The sequence below is a fragment of the Eptesicus fuscus genome, chromosome 1, assembly GCF_027574615.1.
Source record: "Eptesicus fuscus isolate TK198812 chromosome 1, DD_ASM_mEF_20220401, whole genome shotgun sequence".
Classification (NCBI taxonomy): Eukaryota; Metazoa; Chordata; class Mammalia; order Chiroptera; family Vespertilionidae; genus Eptesicus; species Eptesicus fuscus.
In genome coordinates, this window is record NC_072473.1 from 38,525,614 (window position 1) to 38,544,243 (window position 18,630).

Genomic DNA, 18,630 nt, shown 5'->3' on the forward strand with positions numbered 1-18,630 from the left:
TTGAGTGTATGTATATATGAAAACATGCATCAGAAATCCTGGGAGGCTACAAACCAAACTATGAACAGTGGCTACTTCTGTTAGAACAGGAACAGAATGACAGACAAATAAACAAATTTACTCTATAGACACTTCTGTATTGTTTGAATTTTTAACACTAATATATGGTATTTTTAAAACTAAAATGTCTTTGTGGACAATGGAAGCAGAGACAAGGAATAAGTTAGCAATAATCTTAATTTTGCACAAAGGAGTACTTAAGAATCTCTTTGTAGAATGCTTATGGTATTTGGAACAGTGGGAAGTGCCTATCATCCCAGAAGCTCCCCTGAAGTCTCAAAAAAGCTGCTATTTCCGTTTTAGTTTATTCAGTGCAGTATTAATCACCTCCCAGAAGGAATAAATTAGACTCTCTAGCATATCCACTCACCTGTAAAAAAAAAAAAAATCTAAAGATTTTCTACTCTCCTGAAGAAATAAGGAAGAAAAGAAGTGGAAATTTCCACTAACCTATCTAACTTGTTCTTTCTTCCCCTTGAGCAAAAATCTGGTTCAGATCTATATGGAGAGCTGACAGAGGAAGCCCTACATAGCAGAATTGGTTTTTAGGATGCTAAAGAAGGGCATCTTTGAAGAAACTTTAACAAAAGCCTGACCATTTCTCTGATGAATGTTATGACATAGACTCCTCGAATCAGTATAATAATGGCTCTAAAATTTTAATGCACACACAGTCACCTGGGGAATCTTGTTAAAACGTAGATTTGATTCAGTACATGTAGGATAGGAGCCTGAGATTCTGTTTTTCTACCAGTCTGGGTAAAGCAATGGACACTTTGAATAGCAAAGGCCTAGATTCTTCCAATTCTGAAATTACTCAGTCTTGAGTGAATCACTCAGACTATGAGAGCATCATTCAGAACATAGCGGGCAAAATTTACCAAAGAGTACCGTAATGTTAAAGAACTCACAAAGGAGGCTCATTTGCCCAAAGGAAATAGCTTTGACTTTGAAAAAAAAAACATTTTAATCTCACCAGGATCTTACTTAATTCTCTCATAATTACTAGCAAGACTTAATTTTTTGAACTTGGACAATGAAAAATGTTTATACTGCGAATTAGTTTATGTCTTATTCCAAAAGAAGTTAGTTATTTCAGGCATGAGAGGTAATATGCAATTTCCACACTATAAGTACAGTATTAAATTAAAATGTCATAAAAATAAAGTAAGTCATAGAGGCAGTCCCTTTTAGTTACACTGGCATGACCTCTCAACACAATGTATAGGTTAAAAAGCCACAATGAATTAAGTGGGTATAGTTTCTTTAAATTAGCTTTTCTATCGGCTGTCACAACACTTATTCCTAAATGAATTCAAAAGAAAGGTTAACTTTCCTGCACTTGAGGCACCAATCAGAAAAGATTCTAAAAATTTCAAGAAAGGGTTTCCAATCCGACCCTCAAAACTGGTAGGTTCAGTGTCTAAACTAACGTGAAGAATAAATACATAATCAGAAAATGGTTTAAAAACAATTATAAATATCATGTCTACAACTTACTTTCGAATGATTCAGAAAAAGTTATATATGTGTGTTTTTATTTATGTGTATGTATAGATGTCTATCTGTTGGTAGAGAAAGAGAATGATAAAACAAATGTGGTAAAATATTAACAACTGGGGAATGTGAGTACAATTGGTAAACAGAAATTCTTTGTACTATTCTTGCAGCTTTTCTGTAAGTTTGAATTTAAAGATAAAAAAAGTTACAAAAAGGAAAGGAATTTAATCAAGTATTTTGTTTGCTTTAACTGGTTAGTGAAGACAACTTCATATATTATGTCTGCTTAAGAGAATGATGAGATTGATGGTCATAAAAAGCACCCCAATTTTTTCTCATTATCTTCTTTAATATTTACGGCTTATCCAGGACTAGTAGGACATGAAAATGAAATGTGCTGATCTCTGTTTGGGTCAGGTCACAGTGGTATACAATGGATCAGTACTGGCAGTGACATTCAGAAAATGGATAGCAACAATTCTGGTGGCATCTTAAACACTGATTGATCTCTAGCAGAAACACAGAATACAGTCATTTGATGTCAAACTTTTATCCCAATAATATGGGTCACTGTAGCCACTATTCTACCTATTCTTTTATGGTGACATTCACTGTGCCAAGGGTTTTGGTTTTTTTCACCTATTCACCATGGCCATCAATGTGTTTATGAGCCCTAACAGATGCATGGCACATAACAGGCTCCTGGCAATTATTTGCTGAATAATCAAATCCTAGCACCCTTAAAAATAGTAGGTTGAAGTAAAAACCATTATTAAAAGTTACTGAACAGCCAAAACCGGTTTGGCTCAGTGGATAGAGCTCGGCCTGCGGACTCAAGGGTCCCAGGTTCGATTCCGGTCAAGGGCATGTACCTTGGTTGCGGGCACATCCCCAGTAGGGGGTGTGCAATAGGCAGCTGATCAATGTTTCTCTCCCATCGATGTTTCTAACTCTCTATCCCTCTCTCTTCCTCTCTGTAAATAAATAAATAATAAATTAAAAAAAAAAGTTACTGAACAGCTCTGGCCGGTGTTGGTAAGTGGTTACAGTGTCGGCCTGCGCATGGAATCGTTGTGGGTTGGATTCCCAATCAAGGGCATGTACCTGGGTTGCAGGTTCAATCCCCGGTCCCAGTTGGGGCATGCGTGGGAGGCAACCAATCAATGTGTGTCTCTCTCACATCAATATTTCTCTCTCCTCTCTCTCTCTCTCTCCGCTCCGCTACCCCTTCCACTCTCTCTAAAAATCAATGGAAATATCCTCGGGTGAGGATTTAAAAACAAGTTACTGAACATGTTGCATTCATGGTTCTGAGGACTAGGTAAATGACAGACATGGTGCCAGCACTATCAAGTAATCTTGAATTCCACTTACTGGTCTGATCAAAATGTCTCATATTGCTCAAGTGCATCTTTGAATTCATCTAAGGTAATTAGAAAGTTCAACTTTTGCTGCACCCATATTTCTTTTCTTTTAATTTCTTTATTAAGTTATTACATACATGTCCTCATTCCTCTCTTAGCCCCCCCCATGCACCCATTTCTTATATAAAACCTCATACATGCTATTTTATATTATTTAATGTTATATTATTGCATTAAATGAGCAATGTTAATATACTATAGATTAAATTCAGAGATTTTATTCAAAGAGGTCAATGCAGCAAATTATTCAGACAAGTGCTTCTCAAACTTTAATGTGTATATTAATTACCGGGGGAGCTTATTAAAATTCAAATATAGACTTTGTTACAAAAATATAGACCCAAGTGAAAAGAACAAATTCCATTTTGAGGTCCAGTCTGAAAGTTTGTGCAGTCATTGCTTATGATATGACAGATACCAGATTTGATCATGAAAAATATTTGTTTCATATCGTATGTAATATAATTTGGGTTTCTATATATATAAGAGGCATAGGAATATCACAGTGTAAGTAACTTGTTTGACTGATATTGATGTAAATTAAACTTATTTATGTAGTGTTCATCATTGACAACATAATACATCATGTATGCCAAAATATTTTAATTTAACAGAAACTCTGAGGAATAATTCAACATAAATTAGTGAAATGTGAATCAATATAATTTCAAATATTGTCATTTTGAACATTTAAAAGTTGTGATGATAGATACAATTAAATTTTGCTGAACTAATTTTAGTCATTTTTTATGGCTACCTGATAGAATTTCACTTTCAATATTTCCAATTTAAATTTTTCTTCTTGTTTATTTAATAATTTCCTTTTACAATTATAGATTCTTATAATTTATTCAGACTTTTACTATTGGAGGCTTTTTAACATTTTAGTATTCTGTATAAATTTTCTAATAGAGAATTATTTATCCCTATTAGAAAATCTTGGTCTGGTATTTTCTTTATCAAAATGAGAATTCTAGGTAGGAATATAAAATTGTACAGCTACTTTTAAAAAGATTTTGGCAGTTCCTACAAATGTTAAATATGTTCACCATATGACCCAGAAATTCCACTCCTACGTATGTACCTAGGATAAATAAAAACATATATTCATGCAAAAAATTGTATACAAATTGGCCATAGCAGCATTATTTATAACTAGAGGCCCGATGCACAAAATTCATGCAAGGGGCTCAGCCCTCACAGCCCAGGCTACCTTGGCCCGCCCTCGCAGCCCTGGGCAGCCCTTGCAGCCCCGGCTTCATCTGGAAGTTAGTCCAGTCGGTCATTCTGCTGTTTGGTCTAATTAGCATATTAGCTATTTATTGTATAGGATAGCCAAGGAGTGGAAACAACCTAACTTTATATGAGTTGATAAATGGAGAAACAAAATGAGGTATATGCATACAAAGGAATACTATACAGCAATAAAAATAAATAATGTACTGATACATGTTATGAACATGAATGAACATTTGCATATCTTGAAAACATTATGCTAAGTGAAAGCAGACACAAAAGGACAAATGTTCTATGATTACACTTACTAGTACATGGTACCTAGAGATGTGAAATTCATAACAACAAATATAGAACAGTAGATAACAGGGGCTGGGGTAGGGAAAATGGGAAGTCACTGCTAATGAGTATGAGGTTTCTTTTGCAGGTGATAAAATGTTCTAAAATTAGATAGTAGTAATGGCTGAAAAACCATGTAAATATAGTAAAAACCACTGGATTGTGAAATTTAAAAAATTTTTAATCCTCACCTGAGGACATTTTTTCCATTGAACCTTAGAGAAAGTGAAAGGAAAGGGAAGAGATGGACAAAGATAAACATCTATGTGAGAGATACACATCGATTGGTTGCCTCCCACATGCAGCCTGACTGGGGCCAGGGATCGATCCTGCAACCCAGGTACATGCCCTAGACCGGGAATCGAACAAATGACCCTTCAGTGTGCCAGCCAATGCTCTAAACGCTGAATCACACCAGACAGGACAGACTGCGTACTTTAAAAGGGTGAATTTTAAGGTATGTTAACTCTATCCTGACTTTAAAAAGTGAGAATTCTATAATTTCTACCTTTTGCCATGAATATAAGAATGTTTGGTATATCTCTGGGTCTTCTTCCACTAAAATTTATCTACCATAATAATTTAAGCTGGGTTTAATATAATTTTTTATGCTTCTCAATTTTAGTGAGCTTGAAAAAATTATTTTATTTGATATACTTCATTTTGATCAGAAGAGCAAAGGTTACTGATGACATTGTCTGGGAATTTGTTATACAACTTTTCCATTGTTATTTACAGCAAGACATTTCATTAGGGCATTTCCAGTTTAATTCAAGGCTATGTGCAATTCTAATTCAAAACAACAGCTTTACATTGGCAAGTACCATTGTATATATATTTTTTGTTTCAGTTCAAGGTAACAACTGTCAGAAAATAGGAAGACTTTGGTCCAGGTCTGGAATAAGCTGAATGCCTAAATTTAAACTCATGATTTAAATGTTATGATTTATTTTTACATTTTTTCTTTTTAAAACAATATTTGCTTTTCCTATTATATATACACTAGAGGCCCGGTGCACGAAATGCGTGCACGGAGGGGGGGGGTGTCCCTCACCCCAGCCTGCACCCTCTCCAATCTGGGATCCCACTCACAATCCAGGACTGCTGGCTCCCAACCGCTTGCCTGCCTCTGCCTGATTGCCCCTAACCACTTCTGCCTGCCAGCCTGATCACCCCCTAACCACTACAATGCCAACCTGATCGACACCTAACTGCTCCCAGGCCTGCCCGACTGCCGCTAACTGCCCTCCCCTGCTGGCCTGGTCACCCCTAACTGCCCTCCCCTGACAGTCTGGTCGCTCCTAACTGTCCACCCCTGCAGGCCTGGGTCCCCCCCAACTCTCCTCTCCTGAAGGCCTGGTCCCCCCAAACTGACCTCCCCTGCAGGTCTGGTCCCCCTCAACTGCCCTCCCCTGCAGGCCTGGTCCCCCACAACTGCCCTCCCCTGCTGGCCTGGTCCCCCCCAACTACTCTTCCCTGCAGGCCTAGGTCCCCCCCAACTGTCCTCCCCTGCAGGCCTGGCCCCCCCCCCCAATTGCCCTCCCCTGCGGGCCTGTTCTCCCCCCCCCAACTGCTCTCCTTTGCAGGCTGGGGCCGCCCCAACTGCCCTCCCCTGCAGGCCTGGTCCCCCCAACAGCCCACAACTGCCCTCCCCTGCCAGCCATCTTGTGGCAGCCATCTTGTGTCCACATGGGGGCAGCCATCTTTGACCATATGGGGGTGGCTATCTTGTGTCTTGGAGTGATGGTCAATTTGCATATTACTCTTTTATTAGATAGTATATATACATACATACATTCTTGTCATAAAAAAATCTTAAAATACATAGAAAAGTACAAAGGAAACAAACATCACCATTATCCTACTATGCATTAATAAACACTGTCAAAATTTTAGTTAATTTCCTGCCAGGAATTTTATTAATTCATATACATAAATAACAATATATGGTATAAAAAATCTTTACACATATGTTTATTACTGATATACATCTCTTTAGCTTTTCTTTTTTACATTTAACAAAATATGTGACACTTTCCTCTAGCATTAAGTACATTTAATACCATAATTTTTATGGCTTCATAACATTTCATCATACAGATGTATCATTATTTATTTAAGGTTTCTAGTTTTTAAATAATCATGTAAACATCCTTATGCATATTTTTTTAATTTAATAAATCTTTATTGTTCAGATTATTACAATTGTTTCTCCTTTTCCCCCACATGGCTCTCCTCCACCCGGTTCCCACCCCACCCTCTGCCCTTATCCATAGGTGTATGATTTTTGTCCAGTCTCTTCCTGCACCCCCACACCCCTTTCCCCTTGAGAATTATCAGTCCACTCCCTTTCTATGCCCCTGATTCTATTATATTCACCAGTTTATTCTGTTCCTCAGATTTTTAATTTTTTTTTATAATATATTTTTTTTATTGATTTTTCACAGAGAGGAAGAGGTGGGATAGAGAGTTAGAAACATCGATGAGAGAGAGACATCGACCAGCTGCCTCTTGCACACCCCCGACCGGGGGATGTGCCCGCAACCAATGTACATGCCTTTGACCGGAATCGAACCTGGGACCTTCCAGTCCACAGACCGACGCTCTATCCACTGAGCCAAACCGGTTTCGGCTGTTCCTCAGATTTTTAATTCACTTGATTTTTAGATTCACTTGTTGATAGATATGTATTTGTTGTTCATAATTTTATCTTGACTTTTCTCTTCTTCTTTCTCTTCTTAAAGAATACCTTTCAGCATTTCATATAATACTGGTATGGTGGTGATGAACTCTTTTAGCTTTTTCTTAATCTGTGAAGCTCTTTATCTGACCTTCAATTCTGAATGATAACTTTGCTGGGTAGAGTAATCTTGGTTGTAGGTTCTTGCTATTCATCACTTTGAATATTTCTTGCCACTCCTGTCTAGCCTGCATAGTTTCTGTTGAGAAATCAGCTGACAATTGTATGGGTGCTCCCTTGTAGGTAATTAAATGTTTTTCTCTTGCTGCTTTTAATATTCTTTCTTTGTCTTTTGCTCTTGACATTTTAATTATGATGTGTCTTGATGTGGTCCTCTTTGGATTCCTTTTGTTTGGGGTTCTGTGTGCTTCCTGGACTTGTAAGTCTATTTCTTTTACCAGGTGGGGGAAGATTTCAGTCATTATTTCTTCAAATAGATTTTCAGTATCTTGCTCTCTCTTTTCTTCTGGCACCCCCATAATTCTGATGTTGGTACGCTTGAAGTTGTCCCAGAGGCTTCTTACACTATCTTCAAATTTTTGGATTCTTTTTGCTTCTTGCTTTTCTGGTTGAGTGTTTTTTACTTCTTTGTATTTCAAATCTTTGACTTGATTCTTGCATTCCTCTAGTCTGCTGTTGGGTCTCTGTATAATATTTTCTATTTCAGTCAGTGTATGTTTAATTTCTAGTTGGTCCTTTTTCATATCCTCGAGGGTCTCACTAAATTTATCGGCCTTTTCTAGAAAATTCTTGAAAAACCTTATAACCGTGGTTTTGAACTCTATATCCAGTCGTTTGTTTTCCTTCATTTCTTTTGTTTGTGATCTGTTTCTTTGTCTCTGCATTTTCGCTGCTTCCCTGAGTTGGTAGGGTAGCTTTGTGTGCTAGGTGTCCTATATGGCCCAGTGGGCCGGCCTCCCCAGTTACCTGAGGTGGACACTCTTGGTGCACCCCTTTGTGGACTGTGTGCTCAGCCTTGTTTTAGTTAAGTCTTGGTTGTTGTTGGTATCACTGGGAGGAATTGACCTCCAGGCCAATTGGCTTTGAGGATCAGCTGTGTCTACACCAGGAGAACTTCTGTGCTGGAGACAGCCTTATGGGACTAGACTTGCAAAATTGCAAAAGCCTCTGTGCTCAGCTTGGATGGGGCAGAGTCTCAGGGCTGAGCAGACAGTCTTGGCTTCCCGTCAGCCCTGCCCTGTGAGGCCCCTGGGTCTTAATGTCCCTCGGTAATCACTGCAAGCACCTCTGAGAGAAAGCCGCCCTCGAGTTTCGCCCGCTGCCAGACAGTCCAGTTTCTTCCCCAATGAATCTGGATTCCCAAAGTCTTGCCCGAAACTGGAGTTCAGCGCAGTTGGGAGCTTCTGGTTCCCTCCAGCTAGAGAAAGCCAGCGGCACACTCAGCAGTCAGTCCTCTCTGCGCGCACTTGTGTGCGCGCCTCCAGACCTCTGCCTTTCACAGCTACCCTGAGTTTCCGCCTGACAGTCCAGGTTCCCCCCTTAAGAGCCTGGGTCCCCCGGGGCTCGCCCTGAACTGGGGTTCAGTGCAGTCAAAACTGGGGTTCAGTGCAATCAGGAGCTTCCAACTCCCTCCCGCTAGGGAAAGCCAGCGGCAACCTCAGCAGTCAGTCCTCTCTGCACGGACATGCGCGCGCACCTCTAGACCCCTGCCCTCCGCAGCTCCCCCGAGTCTCCGTGTGCCTTTCTCTCTACCTGACAATCCAGACTCCCCCTGTATGAGCCTGGGTCCACAGGGTCTTGCCCAGAACTGAGGTTCAGTGCAGTCGGGAGCTTCCTTCTCCCTCCCACCAGAGAAAGCCAGCCAGGCACTCAGCCACCCTTCCTCTCTGCGTGTGTGTCTCCATACCTCAGCCTTTTGCAGCTCCTCTGATTCTCCGTGAGCTTTTCTCTTTCTTTCTAGTTGTAGAATTTCCACTCAGCCAGCTTTCCTGTGATTCTGGATGATGTCCATTCTGTCTTTTAGTTGTAATTTTGAAATTGTTGTGTGAGACAGCAGTTTAGGTGCTTACCTATGCCGCCATCTGGGTTCCTCTCCCCTTATGCATCTTTGTATATACATCACTGACTACCTCCATAGGACTTATTTCTAAAAAGTGGAATTACAATGCCTATTACTCATTTCTCATTGATAAAAGACAAAAGAACCAGCAAAATGGAGATAAAAGAACATTAGGAAAATCAAAGGAAAAAGTGATGAAGATACCAAGATAGCTGCAGAGTAGGTGGAAGATAAACTCACTTGCTCCTGGCCCCAAACCAGATTTAAAAGTAAATTACAGAGCAACCAATCTGAATAACCAACTGAAAGCTAGCTGAACTGAAATACTATAATCAAGAATTTACAGAAGAAGCCACATAGAAACTAGTAAGAAGGGCAGAAATGCAGAACAGGCTGGCCCTCATACCCACATGTAAGGATGAAAAGCCAGAGGGATATCTCAGCTGAAAAACTCCCTACACCTAGGAGTGAGGGGTCTCAACCCAGTGCAGGGATCCTCATCCCAGTGTGACAAAGAAGGGAAGAGGAGCCCACATAGCACCTGCTGGGGCAAATCAGTGGAGATTCAGAGAAGACAGTCTGCTAGAGACCCAGAAACCAACTTCCCAAGGTTGAGCACTCCTATTGTTACAGCACCAAACTGAGGAGAACACTGCCTGGTCCTCGAGCTACTGGCCACACCACTCTGCCAGGCTCAGGTCCTACAGAATGCTCTACTGACTGTACTGAGCTGAGACCTTTGGAGTGCTCTTTTTTTTTTCTGGAGAAGCTTTTGGTGGAAACTCAGACAATGATTGAACTGTGTCACTTTGGAAAGAGGACCATTCTTCCCCACCTTGAGTGCATACCTGTTCCCTTGCACAACCTGTTCAATCACTGGGCCTACGCTGTAGGCCCTACTGAGTTCAGTCATGCTGGGAGGATTGCAGAACACTGGGACTTTTGGAGTGTCTTTCAGGCAGGCTTTTGTTTGGGAGTTAGATGGAAGGGGGCTGAGTTGTGTGACTACATTGAGAGGGAATCACTCCTATCTCCACTGCAAGTTCAGCCCACACTATCCCAGGAAAGGAGAGAAGTGTCTGCCCTCCAACATGTTTGCTGGCAACATCCCCAAAAGAAGATTGTTTGGCCTTCCCAAGTCCCAGTGACCCCACCTGGCTGAGCTCAGTTCTGCAGGGGAAGGGTGTGCTGCTAGGAGGTGGGACATTCAGAGTGTGTTTCCCTCGGCTACTATCTGGAACTGGGACAAAATACTTGGGCCCATCCTGCGGGATTGGTCAATACCACCCCAAAGGGAGACTCTTTTGATCTATCTTCCTGAGTCCCAGTGACTCCATCCTGTTGAGCTTGTTCCTACAGAGGGGATGGCTGGCTACACCCAATCTGAACCTGTGGCATGTTCCTCCAGGGTGAACTACAGTTGTAGGGGCCACTTTGCCCTCAAATGATTGTATGACTGTGTGGCCCCAAGTAGGGGACCCACTAGCCCTGTCCTCCTGACCCATCTCACCCCACCCTACTGAGCTGATAGCCTGTAGAAGGGTCTGTGCATCATGGCCAGCCTGGGCCGACTCTACAGCCTTTCTTTCAAAGGCTCTAGAGAAATACCAGGCAAACTCTGGGGGAGGCAGAGTAGCTGACAAGTGGAGGCAGACCTCAGGGAGCCTTGGACTTTTTATAGATACTACAGGCCCAGTGCACGAAATTCGTGCACTGGGGGGGGGGGGTGTCCCTCAGCCCAGCCTGCACCCTCTCCAATCTGGGACCCCTTGGGGGAAGTCCTACTGCTGGTTTAGGCCTGATCACAATCCGGGACTGCTGGCTCCCAACCGTTCGCCTGCCTGTCTGCCTAATTGCCCCTAACCACTTCTGCCTGCCAGCCTGATCACCCCCTAACCACTCCCCTGCCAGCCTGAATGCCCCTAACAGCTCTCCCCTGCAGGCCTGGGCCCCCTCAACTGCCCTCCCCTGCAGGCCTGGTCGCCCCTAACTGCCCTCCCCTGCAGGCCCAGTCGCCCCCACTGACCTCCCCTGCCAGCCCAATCGCCCCCAACTGCCCTACCCTGCTGACCTGTTTGCCCCCAACTGCCCTCCCTAGCCGGTCATCTTGTGATGACATGGGTGAGGCCATCTTGTGACAACATGGGTGCAGCCATCTTGTGACCACATGGGGGCCACCATCTTGTGACCACATGGGGGCAGCCATCTTGCAACCACATGGGCATTGCCATCTTGCGACCACATGGGGACGGCCTTCTTGTGACCACATGGGGCGGCCTTCTTGTGACCACATGGGTGCGGCCATCTTGTGACCACATGGGGAGGCCATATTGTGACCACATGGGGGCAGCCATCTTGTGCGAGGGTGTGGCGGTCAATTTGCATATTACCTCTTTATTATATAGGATGTGCTCAGCTCTAAGCTGGAGGAAGCTGACCCTTGTACACAGATTGGTCCCTCCCATACAACCCAGGACAAATAGACAGCCACACACAGAGAATGACATGGTAGCACCAGATAGGTAGCCAAAGGCTAGTTACATACAACATCAGACATCGACCTGTACCTGAACCCTGCCCAAGTGAATGCAGAACCAACACAACTAGTGTTGGGCTTCAGACTACACTGGAGCCCAACCTAACTAGTTACATATGTGGCACACTCAAAACGGGATTCTCGCAAGCACTAGACCCTGCTGGGAACAAATCCACCTCAGGGGCAGCCCCTGCACAGTGACTCATAATATGGTGATCAAGATTTATCCTTATAGTCAGCCAGCCTGAAGTGTTAACTCCACCCACAAAAGAACCAACAGCATTCAAGATACAACTACAACAGGAGGATTTACCTAACTCACAGGAAACATCCCTGGGAGCATTGAGCTCAGGTGATCTGGAAGACTGTGCTACTAAGCTTAGCAAGACACTTTCATCATAAAGCAATTATAACACATTTGGGGGTCATTGCAGAGCTAACCAATACAAACAGACGAAATGGGGAGACAAAGAAATATACCCCAAATAAAAAGAACAAGAGATATCCCCAGAAAACTAATTAAATGAAATGGAAGCAACAAAGATATGAGATTCAAAGTTTAAAACAATGGTTATAAGGATGCTCAACCAGCTTAGGGGAAGAATGGAAGATCTCAGTGAGAACTTAAACAAAGATATAGTAAGCATTAAAAAGGACACAGAAACCATAAAAAAGAACCAGTCAGAAATGAAGAATACAATACCTAAAATGAAGAATACACTAGAAAGAGTCAATAGCAGGTTAGGTGAAGCAGAAGATCAAATCAGCAATTCTGAGGACAAGATAACAGTAAGCACACAAGCAGAGCATCAAAAAGAAATGAGAATTTTTAAAAAATGAGGCAAGTCTAAGAGACATCTGGGAAAATAGCAAGTGTAATAACATCTGCTTCATAGGGACACCAGGAGGAGAAGAGAGTGAGTAAGGGATCAAGAACCTGTTTGAGAGCTTGTTTGGAGGTTCTAACAGGAGAGTGCAGCTACTCATATAACCTTGACCAAAGACCAGACCTCTCCTTTGTGGGGAAGGTTGTCCTCTTCAACCAAGCATACAGCTTTGGGAGGGATGCACATGGATCGGTGAAGGAGGAGGGGGACACCCACCTAGCCAGCCAGATCAGCCGAATCAACCCTGGTGATCAATGGAGTGACAGATGTCGCAGCCAGATCGCCCTCACCCTTTGAGATAGCACAAAGGGACCTGGAGAGTATTATGCTAAGCAAAATAAGCCAGGCAGAGAAAGACAGGTATCACATGATATCATTCATATGTGGAATCTAATGAACAAAATAAACTGATGAACAAAATAGATCCAGAGACATGGAACATGGAACAGACTGACAAATTTCAGAGGGAAGTCGGGGGTGAGGGGGTGGGAAGTGATTAGCCATGGAACTTACATACATACTAAAGGCCTGGTGCACAAAAATTTGTGCACTTGGGGGGGGGGTCCCTCAGCCCTGCCTGCACCCTCTCACAGTCTGGGAGCCCTCGGGGGATGTCCGACTGACAGCTTAGACCCGCTCCCTCTGGGGAGCGGGCCTAAGCCACAGTCTGGCCTCCCTCTGCAAGAAGCAACTGGCAGGCCGATCGGGGGACAAGATAACAGTAAGCATACACCACCCCGCCCCCCACCGCCCCACTGCTACCACCAGAGGCCTCACTCTGCGGGAGGCAACCAGCAGGCCAATCGGGGGACAGCGCTGGCTGGAGAGTGGCCAGCCCCACACCCCATTGCCCAGCCACCACTGCTGGTGGCCTCCCTCTGTGGGAGGTGACCAGAGGGGCGATTGGGGGATGGCGCCAGCTAGCAAGTGGCTGGCCCCAACCCCCGATTGTCCCTCCGCTGCCGGTCACTGCCGCCCCCTTCAATCGCATCCCCTCCCTCTGCTGGCACCTGCCTTGGCTGGCCTGGCACTGCCTGCTCACCAGCCCCAGCTCCCGCCAACCAGTCATTCTGCTGTGTGGTCGATTTGTGTATTCGGCTTTTATTATATAGGATATGGACACAGACAATAGAGTGGTAAAAGACTGGGGGGGGTAGGGGTTGAGTACAGGGGGTCAATGGGGGAAAACAAACAAAGGGGACATTGTAATACTTTCAACAAGAAAGAAAAAAATAAATAAATGAAATCTTGGTGGACTTTAAGGGAGAGATAACAGCAATATAGTCATAATAGGGGGTTTTAACACCCCACTGACATCAATGGATAGATCTTACAGACAAAAAAATCAATAAGGCAATAGTAACTTTAAACAACACACTAGATAGAATGGCTTTAATTGATACTAGAGGCCCAGTGCATGAAATTCATGCACTCACGGGGTCCCTCAGCCTGGTCTGTGCCCTCTTGCAGTCCGGGAGCCCTCACAGGATGTCCAACTGAGCGGGCCTAAGCAGGCAGTCAGACATCCTTAGCACTGCCGTGGAGGCAGGAGAGGCTCCCACCACCGCCGCTGCGCTCACCAGCCATGAGCCCAGCTTCTGCCTGAGCGGCACTCCTCCTGTGGGAGCACACTGACCACCAGGGGCAGCTCCTGCATTGAATGTCTGCCCCCTGGTGGTCAGTGCGTGTCATAGCGACCGGTTGTTCCGCAGTTCAGTCGACTTGCATATTAGCCTTTTATTATATACTAGAGGCCTGGTGCATGAAAATTCATGCACTCAGGGTGGGGGGGTCCCTCAGCCTGACCTGCACCCTCTTGCAGACCAGGAGCCCTCAGGGGATGTCCAACTGATGGCTTAGGCCCGCTCCCTCTAAGCCACAGTCTGGCCTCCTTCTGCAGGAGGTGACCCGCAGTCCGATCAAGGGATGGCTCCGGCTGTGAGTGAACGGCCCCGCCCCCCATTGCCCCTCCACCACCACTGGTCGCCGCCGCCCCCTCATCGCCATCCCCTCCCTCTGCCCACTGGCACCCACCTTGACTGGCCTGGTGCCACCTGCTCATTGGCCCCACCCCCTGCCAACCAGTCGTTCCACCATGCAGTCGATTTGCATATTAGGCTTTTATTATATAGGATGATTACAGAACATTTCATCCCAAAGCAGCAGAATACACATTCATCTCAAGTACATGGAACATTCTCAAAGATAGACCACGTGTTAGGATACAAACTAAACCTTAATAAATTCAAGAAGATTGAAATCATATCAAGCATTTTCTCTGACCATGATGTTATAAAACTAAAAATCAATTAAAGTTAAAAACCTGAAAAATATTCTAACACTTGGAGGCTAAATAAAATATTAAACAATGAATGGGTTAACAATGAGATCAAGGATGATATCAAAATCTTCATGGAAACAATTGAAAATGAACACACAACAACCCAAAACCTATGGGACACCCTGAAAGCAGTCCCGAGAAGGAAGTTCATAGCATTATAAATCTACCTCAAGAAGCCAGAAAAATCTCAAATAAATAATCTAATCCTAGACTTACAAGAAGTAGAAAAAGAACAACATACAAATCTCAGAGTAAGTAGAAGGAAGAAAATAATATAGATTAGAGCAAAAATAAATGACATAGAGATGAAATAATAAATAATACAAATGATCAATAAAAGTAAGAGGTGGTACTTTGAAAGATAAAGAAGATTGACAAACCTTTAACCAGGCTCATCACGAAAAAAAGAGAGAGGACCCAAATAAATAAAATCAGAAATGACAGGAGAAGTAACAACGGACAGCATTGAAATACAAAGGCTTGCAAGAAAATACTATGAACAACTATATGCCAACAAGCTGGACAACCTGGGTGAAATGGATGAATTCCTAGAAACACACAATCTTCCCAAACTAAGCCAGGAAGAATCAGAAAAATGGAACAGACCAATTATAACTAATAAAATCAAAGCATTAATTTAAAAAACTATTAGGAAACAAAACTCCTGGATGGGATGGCTTCACAGCCAAATTTTATCAAATATTCAAGAAAGAACTAATACCTATCCTTCTCAAACTATTCCAAAAAAATTCAAGAGGAAGGAAAACTATCAAGCTCTTTTTTTGAGGCCAGTATTATCCTAATTCCAATACCAGATAAAGGCACTACAATGGAAAAAAAAAACAAAAAACGTTATCCCTGATGAACATAGATGCTAAAGTCCTCAACAAAATATTAGCAAGCCAGATCCAGCAATACATTAAAATGATCAGCCCTAGCTTGTTTGGCTCAGTGGACAGAGCATCAGCCTGCGGACCTAAGGGTCCTGGGTTCAATTCCAGTTGAGGACACATGTCCAGGTTGCGGGCTTAATCCCCAGTGGGGGTCATGCAGGAGGCAGCCGATGGATGATTCTCCCTCATCATTGATGTTTCTATCTCTCTCTTCCTCTCCCTTTCTCTCTAAAATCAATAAAAATATTTTTTTAAAGATTATATACCATAATCAAGTGGAATTTATTCTGAGGATGCAAGGTTGGTACAATATCCAAAAAAACAGTAAGCGTCATACTTCATATAATCAAAATGAAGGATAAAAATCATAAGATCATGTCAATAGATGCAGAAAAGGCATTAGATAAAATCCAGCACCTATTTTTTATAGAAACTCTCAGCAAAATGGGACTAGAGGGATCATACCTCAAAATAATAAGGGCCATATGTGACAAACCCACAGCCAACATCATACTCAATGGGCAAAAACTTTAGCATCCCTTAAGATCAAGAAGAAGACAGATGTACACTTTCACCTCTTTTATTCAACATAGTACCGGAAGTCCTAGCCACAGCAATCAGAGAAGAAGAAGAAATAAAAGGCATCCAAATTGGAAAAGGGAAAGTAAAACTGTTATTATTCGCAGATGACATAATTTTGTATGTAAAAACCCCTAAAGATTTCACCAAAAACTATTAGATATAATAAATTAATTCAGCAAAGTAGCAGGATGCAAAATTAATATTCAGTAATTGGTGGCATTTTTATACACCAATAATGAACTAACACAAAGATTAATTAAGAAAAGAATCCACACTAGCTGGTGTAGCTCAGTTGGAGCATCGTCCCATGTACCGAAGGGTTGCGGGTTCAATTCCTGGTCAGGACACATACCCAGGTTGCAAGTTCCATCCCCTATTGGGCACATATAGGAAGCAACCAATCAATGTTTCTATCTCCATCTCCCTTCCTTCCTCTCTCTCTCTCTCTCTCTCTCTCTCTCTCTCTCTCTCTCTCTCTTTCTCTCGTGCACGCTCTCTCTCTCAAAAAAAAAAAAAAATCCCATTTACTACTGCAACAACAAAAATAAGGTGCCTTGGGCCCTGACCGGTTTGGCTCAGTGGATAGAGCATCGGCCTGTGGACTGAAAGATCCCAGGTTCGATTCCGGTCAAGGGCATGTGCCTTGGTTGCGGGCACATCCCCGGTAGGAGGTGTGGAGGAGGCAGCTATTTCTCTCTCACCATTTATTTTTCTAGCTCTCTATCCCTCTCCCTTCCTCTCTGTAAAAAATCAATAAAATATTTTTTAAAAAAATAAGGTGCCTTGGAATAAATTTAGCCACGGGGGTAAAAGACCTGTACACAGAAAATTATAAGATACTGAAGAAAGAAACTGAGAATATATAAATAAGTAGGGGCATATAATTTGTCCATAGATAAGAAAAAATTACACCATTAAAATGTCCATCAAACCCAAAGCAATCTACAGATTCAATGCAATTCCTATTAAAATACCAATGGCATACCTCACAGATTTTGAACAAATATTCTAAACATTTATATGGAACCAAAAAAGACTCCAAATAGCCTCAGCAATCTTGAGAAAAAAAGAATAAAGTTAGAGGTATCATACTACCTGATATCAAACTATAGTACAAGGCTATATTAATCAAAACAGCATGGTGTTGGCATAAGAACTTCAGATTCTGTTCCATTGACCAGAATAGGAGCCCAGAATAAATTAACCTTTATGGTCAATTAATATTTGACAAGAGAGGCAAGAGCATACAATGGTATAAAGACAGTCTCTTCAATAAATAGTGTTGGCAAAATTTGACAGATACTTGCAAAAAAATAAGCTACACCACCAACTTACACAATACACAAGAATAAATTCAAAATGGATTAAATACTTGAATGTAAGTCACAAAACCATAAAAATCCTAGAAGAAAACATAGGCAGTAAATTTTCAGGCATTTCTTTTAGCAATATTTTTGCAAATATATCTAATCAGGAGAGGGAAACAAAGGAAAATATTTAAAAATGGGACTACATAAAACTTAAAATCTTTTGTACAACAAAAGAAACCATCAACAAAATAAAAAGAAAACCCACTGAATGGGAGAACATATTTGCCAATGATACATCTGATAAGGGGTTAATTTCTAAAATATATAAAGAACTTGTACTACTCAACACCAAGAAGAAAAAACAATTTAAAAAATGGGCAAAGAACATGAATAGACACTTCTTAAAAGAGAACATAGTGATGACCAATATGCATGAAAAAATGCTCAACATCAGAGAGATGCAAATTAAAATCACAATAAGATATCACCTCATACCTGTCAGAATGGCTATCATCAAATCAATGAACAACAAGTGCTGAAGAGTATATGGAGAAAAGGGAACTCTTACATACTCCTGGTAAGAATTCAGATTGGTGCAGCCACTGAGGAAAACAGTATAGAGTTTCCTCAAACAATTAAAAATGGAACTGCCTTTTGATTCAGTGATTCCACTTCTGGGAATGTCTGATAAAACCTAGAACACTAATTCAAAAGAATATACTAGTATACATCCCTATGTTCATTGCAGCATTATTTACAATA

General features: G+C 42.1%; 1 protein-coding gene across 1 annotated transcript in view; it reads right to left on the reverse strand.

Moving 5' to 3' along the window:
* ATP7A (ATPase copper transporting alpha) overlaps positions 1–18,630 on the reverse strand; it is a 225,279-nt gene that overhangs the window by 90,503 nt on the left and 116,146 nt on the right. The window lies entirely within an intron of this gene.